Below are 10,529 nucleotides of genomic sequence, written 5' to 3' on the forward strand. Positions count from 1 at the left end.
ATGGACACCACCGTTGCCTAGCAACGGGACTTTGAAATTTTAGAAAAATCCCCCCCCCAAAGAAAATTTCTAAAATCAAAAATGGGCTTCCAGGCTTTTATGCGCACTATAATCAACCTCTTTGTCAAAAAGTTTCAGCCCGGTCCGTCAAAAACTGTATGACGAGTAAGCAATTATGTTGCGACCACCCATGTCACCTACCGGCTTGTGTATGTGTATATGTATTTATGTGTGTATGTGTGTGTGTATGTGTGTGTCTCCATATGTGGGTTTCAGATAGTTGAATGGAGTCCTCCCAGGGTGGCCTCAATGTATTCCCCTTCATTTCAATAAGGGGTCACGATTCAGGGACCAAGTTGTGAAGTTTTCTCTTTTCAAAGTTTTGTACCGAGGGATCTCTTCATGATCGTCACTGAGTCCCGGACGGCTTCCAACTGTAGTTGCTTTGTAGTGATATTCCCAGGAATGGTTTTTAATATCTCTGTGAGGTTCTTCGTCATCATTCCCATGAGGTTCTTTGTCTTCACTGGTACAACTTTGGCATTCTTCAGCTTCCAGCATCTTTTCACTTCATTCTTGAGGTCTTGGTATTTGGTCATTTTCTTAATTTCTGCATCATTGAGTCCAAAATCACCGGTATTAATGCCTCAATTGGCAATGCCTTCTTCTCTCTCATTTTTTTTGTATCTAAGTATGATATCTGGTCACAATGCTTTGTTTTCGATATTCATGCCTGATGGGATCATGATGTTGTATGTGAACGGTACTTCAATGTTTTCAGTGATGGCTTTTGGTTCATTTTCCCACAAATTTTCTGGAACTGGAATATCAAAGTTTTTGCAGATGTGCCAGCAGATTACTTTTGTTGATAGATCTACATTGTACAGCGATTCTGGCGTTGTACCCAATGCTAGCCTTAAAACCATGAAATTACATTATGGAGGAACAAACACACACAGTCATGCAGGTTTCAACGTAGGAAATAGAAGAAGAAGAAATTTATTGCATATGTGCAGTAGTATATATATATATATATATATATATATATATATATATATATATATATATATATATATATATATATATATATATATATGTATACAGGTATACTGGTCACATGACAATCACAACGCTTCATATTGGCTGGTTTCATCAATTATTGAGAGCACACACATATCGTATGTGTCAACACCCCCACTTGCTCTCACATTATTATCTCCTTCAATTCAAATCATCATAAAAAAAATAAAAATAATAAAAAACAAATATCATAGATGACATCATGTCGTCTCAACTTCAACAAACATGGTTAGTCTCCAAACATAAACTTTGCAAATTTACTTAACTTAAATTTCGTTGCAGGTTTTGTCATTACATCTGGTCTGTTGGGCAATACTCAAGACTTATTTTCCCATTATTTACAGTTGATCTTACAAAGTGAAACTTTATATCAACACGCTTACATCTCTGTCTGCTTACAGGATTCTTTGCTCACGCTATTTCACCTTGGTTATCCTCATAGATCTTAGGTGGTGCATACTGACCACCCATCAATACTTTCTAGTAGTTGAACTAGGTACAGACACTCCTGTGTGGTTGTGGCTAACGCCATATATTCTGCCTCACACGTGGACAATGCAACAGTTTGGCTGCTTTTTGGTTTTCCATGAAACCCAAGGACCATTCTAATTTAGCCTAACACAATAACCGGTTGTACTACGTCTGTCAACAACATGAGCTGCCCAATCTCCATCACTGTCTGCCCGTAGCCCCAGTCCCTCATTGTCACATTTCCTATAACACCACACTTTGTCAATTGTGCCTTTTAGATATCTTAGTACATGTTTCACAGTCGTCCACTGCTCTTCTGTTGGCTCACTAAAATACTGTGACAATTTACTCACTTCAAAACTTAGATTGGGTCTAGTACATGTAGTTAGATAGATTTGGCTACCTACTACCTCTCTGTATTTTCTGGCAGCACTAATTATTTCTGCACCATCAGTGTAATTCAACTTTTGTTCACAAGCTGTCGCTCTAGGTTTACAATCTTGCACGTCAAACCTCTCGAGCATTTTCTCCACATACCTCTTCTGTGACATTTTCACACGTTCATCACACTGGTCAAAATCAATACCAAGAAAATGTTTCGGTCTACCTAAGTCTTTCATCTGAAATTTTGCTCTGAGCAGCTCTTTCACAACCTTCAGTGCTTCTTCATCACCCGCAGCAATAACCAAGTCATCCTCCCATATGATGACAATCACTTTCTCATTCTCTGTTTTCCTTGTGTAAACACAATGATCATCTTTTGACTGTATCCTTTAGCTACATACCGTGCCTTGTACTTGTCGGATCCATCAACATTGCTTTTAATCGCATATATACCCATGTACCCCCACTGCACACTTACCCTCAGGCAAGCTGGTCGGAGTAAATGTGTCATGTTCTCTCAGTGATTTCATTTCCTCATCCATCGCACTGACCCATTCCTTCGAGTTAGTTGAGGTCACAGCTTCTCTGAAGGTTAGAGGTACATTACACATCAATCTGTAACAATAGTCTATGTTAGTCAGTGCCTGATCATCACTATCCACATCACATACATAGTCTCTTAAATACTCTGGTCTCTTCCTCAATCGAGAAGGGTACCGTGTAGACTCCTGTTTGGTCTCACTAGTCTGTGCTTGGCTGTTAATCTCAGGCCCAGAAGTCAGCCCTATTCAGCCCTATTGCTAGCCCTATTCAGCACTCCAAAGTCATCGTCGTCATCATCAACAGGCATCTTGTCAGTCTGTGTCTGCTGCTCCAACACTGTTTTGGACACAAACTCCACCAGTCTGTGCTTTTTCACCTTCCTATTGTCAGGATAGTAGACAATGTCGGCTGGGCTATTCTTGTCGTACCTGACAAAGATACCTTTCTCACACCTTGAGTCTATCTTTCTTTTGCCCTGCTTATAGGCAGAGCACACTGAGCCAAACTTCTGCATCCGAGACATGTTAGGCCGTCTTCCTGTCAACATTTGGTAAGGCGTCTGTTTTGTGCGATTGCTAAAACATCTGTTCCTCACGACAGCTGCTGTTTGCACTGCATAGGTCCATAACACTTTTGGCAACTCGCTCTCTATTAGCATTATGTGATAAAATATGTGAAGATGAATTATTCACCAGAGTAGACAGTGACGGGACCAGGGGGAGCAGCCTGAGAGTAAAGAAGAGGAGAGTTAAGACCGTAGTAAGGTAGGGGACTTTCACTCAGAGAGTAGTTAATGCATAGAATGGTCTCCCTGGAAAGGTAGTGGTAGCAGAAAAAGTAGATAAGTTTAAATTCGAATTAGATAGGTACCTGGAAGTTATGGAGATGGAGGGGTATGGGGATGTTGATAAGACTTTTAGGTAGTTTGGGTATTGATGGGCGATTGTGTACGGAGAGCTCTTGGTGGGGGTCTTGTTAAGGGGGGTTGTGTGGTTGATGTGTGTTTTTAACCAAACCCATGCCCCCTCTCCGAGGGGAAGAAAAGAAAAAAAAATACAAATTTTTCTTTTCTTTCATTAATTAGAAACATTTTTTTTTTTTGCATTTTCTTTCTTGGATCTTGGGTTGGTGTGGCGTTCGCGCAGGCATGATGGGCTGAATGACCTCCACCTGTGTTGGATTTCTTTGTTGTTTCCTTGTTGAAACTCCACACACAATTTTGATGAAACTTCACCACAACCTTCATCACCTTTGATGTAAAGTTTGTTCACGCCATGAAAAAATCAGGGTCTAAGGGGGTCGACGGGGAGGATGCCTCGCAAAGTATGTATTTGTTTTCTTCTTTGAAACCACACGTACAATTTCGATGAAATTTGACCACAACCTTCATCACCCGTGACGTACCAACGTTTGTTTACGCTATTTTATAAAACCAGGGTTGAAAGGGGATTACAGGGGCGGGGGTGGGACGTTGCTCCCCAAAATAGGTATTTGTTATCACATTGGTCTATCGGTACATTTTCCTGGTTCCATCACACATTTAATTCTTCCTCAGTATGATATCATTATTCTACCAGGTGTGCCCAGGTGTATTTTTTATGATGTCATAGGTGCCTTCATTTTGAGGTCTGAAGTGCACACATAGAACACCACATTCCAATCAGTAGGAAAATCTTTGAAGGTCATCTCAGGATAAATTGGTCCACAGAAAAAGATTGATGTCATATGCCACGTGATCCGACAGTCGTATTGTTTTTTTTTGTTAAAAACCTTCAAAAATCTTTTTCTCTGAAACGGCTGAACAGATCAAAGCTTTACATGTATGACTGCCTATCCATGTTGAACAAAATGTTCATGCATATGGTTTGGTCACATGGTTTGGCAGCCACATTTGATTTGTCCAAAAACCGATGTAAATCTCGAGAACGGCTGGACAGATCGAGGGGAAACTTCACACAAATGTTCCCCAAGCTTTGGGGATACCAGTCTGTTCACAAATAATTGATAGGTCACATGGCCTGGCAGCCATATTGGATTGAGCAAATATCTTACAAAAATTCTTTTTCTTGAACCGCTTCATCGATCAATGTGAAACTTCATAATTATGATCTCGTCATCATGGGGAACATGTGTGTTAAATTGAAACCTGATGGGATCCAGGATCTGACAGCTAGAATTATTAATTATTTTGATCGGGGGGGGGGGGGGTTTGTAGAAGGCTCACTTAGCTGCGCTTGGACAGGTTTGAGGGTAGCAGAGGAGCAGCTGAAATGCAAATCCTATTCAGGTTCCTCCTGATGCCTCCATCTTTGATTTTTGCTTGTTTGGGTTACTTCCGATTACTCTGAAGTTGCAGCTTATTGTCAGGTCAGGCCAGATTAGATCTGTAGGTACCATGTAAACCTGTACTAACCTGTTTCATGGTCGGTTTGTCGGCGACTAAACCGTCTCCCCCACCAGGAGGGTGTATGGATACGGACACCCAGCAGGATTAAAAACAAAACCTTTCCAAGGGTGGAGATACTCTGTGTGAGCCAACGGCCATCCATATCTAGTGCCCAACTGTGTTGGTGGACGTCCTCAGGCAGTTGGATTACATTTTTATTATTATGAGGAGGATGGTGGCAGGATTTTCACTCCGGCCACCGTAAAACCCTTCACTCCGCAAAACACAAGAAAAACGCAAAGAAAATTGAAAACCCACTCCGTGGGAGTACCAGCTGTGTAGCTGCCCTACGCACGGCAACTCACCAGATGATAGGATTGGGGCAAAGCCTTCAGGACCCCCAATCTTTGATGATAGGAGGGAAACCATGGGATAACCTTCCAGGGTCAGATTGTGGTAGTGTGTGTCGGGATGGTGCTGAGGTGTCGTCCACCAGACGGCGGTCTCCTTGGGTTAACCTGAGGCGTTCCCTTCTGGTGGGTGCCTGGAATGTCTCATCCCGAAGAGAGGATGATCACCTGTCTCTGTTATCATCTAAGCTCAAGCATTTGGACATCGGGATTGCAGCTCTCTCTGAGGTTCGGAGACTGGATAGTGGCGAGATCATGGCGGGTGGTTACACCTACTATTGGTCTGGGCACTCTGATGGTTACCATGCCCAAGGAGTTGCTGTAGCAGTGTCCAATAAGCTGACTCCAATGATAATTGAGGTAACACCGGTCAACAAGCGTATTATGAGAGGAAGGATTCGTTACTTCTTGGGTGTCATTTCCCTGGTCTCTGAATATGCTCCCAACGAGGCGAGTGATCTCACCGTGAAGGGATGGTTATGAGACATGTGTCGGACCCCATGGGTCTGGAACTGTGAACCAGAATAGCAATGTTATTTGACTTTGCAAGAAGTCATGGACTTAGTGTGGCTGGTTCAGGGTTTCTGTGCCCACATGCTCATCACAGGACTTGGTATCCCAATGCTGGTGGTGTGGGCAAAGGAGATTGAGCATGTGCTTGTTGATGGTTGCTGGAGGATGATCCAGAACTGCAGGGTCTATTGGAGTGCTCAGTTCCTCAATACCGACCACAGGCTTATTGTAGCAACTCTGAAGTTGCAGCGTAAATCCAAGAGAATCATACCATCCCAGCCGAGGCTAGATGTTTACAAGCTCAATGATGAGAGGGCAGCTGAGGAGTTTGTGAACAGGCTGAGTGGCAATTTGGGGGGTCTGGGTGCTTAGGGGATCCTGAATAGTTGTGGAGTGCCTTCAAGACCACCACCCTTGATGTTGCCAGTGGATGTCTTGGAACTCACTGCAGGGCGAAGAAGAATTTTGTCTCTCGAGGGACACTGGATTCCATTGACCAGAGTCACAGAGCTGAGCTGTTGAGGGAGTTGAGGCGTAAAACTTTACATACGCTGAGGGTGCACAAGGAGGCCGATGTGCGAGGAATCTGTTCGGGGGGGGGGGGGGTGGAGCATCACCTGTGGTCAGGTGACTCATCTTGCTTGCAGAGGAATTCACGAATTGTGTTCCTCCAAGTCCATCCCTTGGTGTACTGCAGTTAGAGCGGAGGGTGGTGGGCTCTTGACAGAGGAGTTTGAAGTGAAGTCCCACTGGGCCGGTTGGATGCCACGGATGTTACTATCCCTACTGTTGATCCTCCAATGAACTATGGACCAAAGGCAGCAGTCAACCGGTTGAATTGGTTGTGAAGCTCCAGGGATCTGTGGCATCCATGCTAAACTTCTCAAGGTTGATGGAAGTGCTGTGCTCATGTCGTGGCATGCAGTTCTGTGCTCTGCCTGCAACACAGGCATCATCCCAACTGACTGGAAGAGGGGCCTTGTTGTCCCTCTCTGGAAAGGGAAGGGTGATAACCAGGACTGCAACAACTACCAAAGGGGTGACGCTGCCCTCAGTGCCGGGCAACGTCTTTCCTCGGATAATTCTTAATAGGTTTCGCCACCATCTGCTTGAGCACCAGCGCCCAGAGCAGTCAGGCTTAACACCAAAGAGGTCAACGATTGACTGTATCCTTGCTCTTTGGGTCCTCACTGAAGGCAGATGAGAGTTTTGCCAGGGGCTGCTCGCAGCCTATGTTGATCTCTCCAAAGTGTTCGATTAAATGAATCAGTTTGCCCTCTGGAGGATTCTTGGTCTTCGTGGGGTGCCACCAAAACTGATCAAATTGATGTCTGAACTATACTCTGGCACTGAGAGTGCTGTGAGATGTGGTGATACCTCCTCCGACTTATTTCCAGTTGTTACTGGAGTTTGTCAGGGGGTGTGTACTGGCCCCCACACTTTTCAGCACTTGTATGGATTGGATTCTGGGGAGGATGTTGGAGAGATCCAGCTGTGGTGCATCGTTTGGGAATGTCAAGATCTCTGACCTTGATTTTGCAGATGATGCAGTCACCTTTGTGGAGACTCTAGATATCGTTTTGAGGGCCCTGGAGGTGCTGAACGAGGAGTCGGAGCTGCTGGGATTACGGGTTTCCTAGGTCAAAACTAAGATCTAGGCATTCAATGACATCTTGGATGCTGCTGTCCTGTATGTACCTGTTTGTGGTGAGGATGTTGAGGTCACGGAGAGATTCACTTTCCTTGGCAATGATATTCAGGTCTCTACTGGCTATGAGCCAGAGGTCAATAGACGTATTCACTGGATCATGAGGTGTGGCACTGTTGGTACCTGTGCAAGAGGACGAAAGTCCGAATGTTCAGGTCCTTGGTACTTCGTCTTGCTCTACGGATGCGAGACTTAGACTCTGACCAGGGATCTGAGACAGAGACTTAATTCCTTTGGTACCAGGTCTTTTCGGAGAATCATTGGCTATCGCTGGTCGGACTTTGTGTCCAACGAGCAGTTGCTGAGAGAGACTCAAATGAGATTTGTTACCTGTGTAGTCCGTGAGCATCAGTTGCGGCTGTATGGACATGTGACTCATTTTCTTGATCCTGCTCACCAGATTATCTCAGTGAGGGAGTCTCGTGAGTGGAGGAGGCCAATGGGCCGACCACATGCCTCGTGGTTGCAGCAGGTTGATCGGTATCTCAAGGTGATGGGGATGGGCCAGTCATGTCTGGGGGATGGGCAGACGGAGGCCTCTGGAGTGCCGCCATAAAGTGGACATAGTGACACGCTGCTCCGGCGCATGCTCCCATACCTGACCTGACCTGATTACTGCAATGCAGGACTGTACCTATTTGGTTTTCCATTTGATTTTGAATATAATTTATTTTAATCCCATTCTGAATTAAATTGAATAATAATTAATGTCATGGGTCAGGGTCAGGTGCCCGATCAAAGCGGTGTTGCATTAAAGCGGGATGTCTTGGTACCCGGTCATCACTGCCATCAGTTACAAAGTGGCAGTTCTATTTATGTCTATTATTAATTGCATAACACACCAGTACACAAAACTACACAAACACCACACAAAACAAGTCCTGGCAAGATTGCTCTTTTTGTTTATGTATGTATGTATGAATGTATGTATGAGTATATATGCTCCTGTATAAAAAACAAGTCTTTTGTCAGTCTTTTGGAACTGCCACTGGTAACATGTAACCCAGTGCTACCTGCCGCATGGTCGGGCTTGCTCGTGGGGAGGGTGACTGTGACACCAGAACTAAAAACAACATCTGATAAACGGCGGATGAGCTCCTTTCCGGAGCCAACAGCCATCCAGGACAGATATGGTGTCTCCTTAAAAATATCCAATGGGGATTGGAAAATTGATTTTTCTTCCTGGCCTCGTTACCCCTTCCTGCATAGTGGTCCTGTGAAGAGGTTTCCTTGTTTCAGAACTAGGTGAAGCTTTTGCTAGTTTTTCCTCTTCCTTTTCTCTGTAACCCTTCACATTTCATGGCTCTCACCCTTGTTTATGATGAAATTCAATTAAAAAAAAATATATATTTATATATATATATAATAAAAATACGTGGTGGTTGTTAAAGCGATTTATGATGCACAGATGAGGTGCAAACCTCTGAAGGAAATAAATGCTGACTAATTACATGTATGTATGTATGAATGTATGTATGAGTATATATGCTCCTGTATAAAAAACAAGTCTTTTGTCAGTCTTTTGGAACTGCCACTGGTAACGTGTAACCCAGTGCTTCCTGACGCATGGTCGGGCTTGCTCGTGGGGAGGGTGACTGTGACACCAGAACTAAAAACAACATCTGATATACACATGGATGAAGCTTGTGGAAGAGCAAGAGCAGAATGGAATGGAACATTTAGAAGGGGAAACACCAACAACAGAGTCGAAGTGAGAGTGAGAGTGAGATCAAGGGGAGGGGGAGAAGGACACATGGAGCGAACAAGCTGCACACAAGCAAAATTAAACACAGCAAGATGAGGAAGGTGAAAGTGGGGATGGATGATGATCAACAAATAAAGAGAGGTGAGAGAGAGGGGGAAAACTCACAATAACTTGGAAAAAGGGAGTGTTTGGGAATGGGGTCAATAAGGGTAGAAGAGATCCAGTCCATTTCATTGTGACCTAATCATGTAATGTTGCATTGTGGTGAATGTTTTCATATAGGAATCCAGCTTGGAAGGATCATTCTCAACACCGGGTATGCCATCTCTTGCAACAATCACTGAGTTACACCGTGGCCACATTGACTGTGTGAGCACTCCAACCTGAGCCTGGGGAATGGCATCCAACAGCCAACACCCAAATCAGCTCCTGTTTCAGCTCATCGAGGGTCTGTGGCTGTCTTGGTAAGGTTCAAATTTGACGATCAAACATATCGCAGAGATGTTAAATTGGATTTAAATCTGGAAAGGTGGCAGGCCACAGTGTCAAGACATTAACCTTGGCATTGACAGAAACATTCCTCCTTCAAATAAGCGTGTGATCAGGAGCATTATCGTGCAGAAACATGATTTTCTGGACCATGTTGTTGAAGTGTAAGAAACACATCCTGATGTAAGATCTCATCGATGTATGGATCTACCGTCAAATTGCCATGTGCACGGATCAAATCAGTGCGAAGGTTTCAGCAATCATGACACTTCCACTTCCAAAATTTGTGGGCCCCTGGACACAGACTGGAGAATATCACTCATTCCCTCTTCTGTTAACCCGTGCACACTGGACAGCCATCATACCTTTCAAGGGGAAACCTGGACTAGTCACTGAACTTTCTAATGGAATGTTAACGAATGTATTGGTGTGTTTTTTGTATGAGTGTGTTCAGATTAATCTCTGTGTTAGAATCATTAGTATCTCCCGTGATGAAACTGAGTCATTGAGTCTATCACTCTCTCACCCCAGACACGTCGGTGGTCTTTCTGTCTTCCACCGTCTACTCTCCAACCTTCCCCCTGCTCCCCCCCCACCCCAGCTCTGTCTGTGATCTGTCCCCCCCCCATATATTTCCTCAAGGTGCTTAAGGTTTGCCAAAAACCCCCTTCTCGTGAAACTACCAAAATCAAGAATCACTGATCACCTTTACTCTTTTTTTCCCACCACTGGAACAAACTCCCACACTCTCTTCAATCCCACTCTTGCCTCCAGGTCTTCAAAACAGCTGTTCACCACTATCTCTTATCTTTCCCCATCCAAAACCATGATCTTTTCTAC

The sequence above is a fragment of the Eptatretus burgeri genome, chromosome 13 (assembly GCF_056783735.1).
Source record: "Eptatretus burgeri isolate ZD-2024b chromosome 13, Ebu_testis_v1, whole genome shotgun sequence".
Taxonomy (NCBI): Eukaryota; Metazoa; Chordata; class Myxini; order Myxiniformes; family Myxinidae; genus Eptatretus; species Eptatretus burgeri.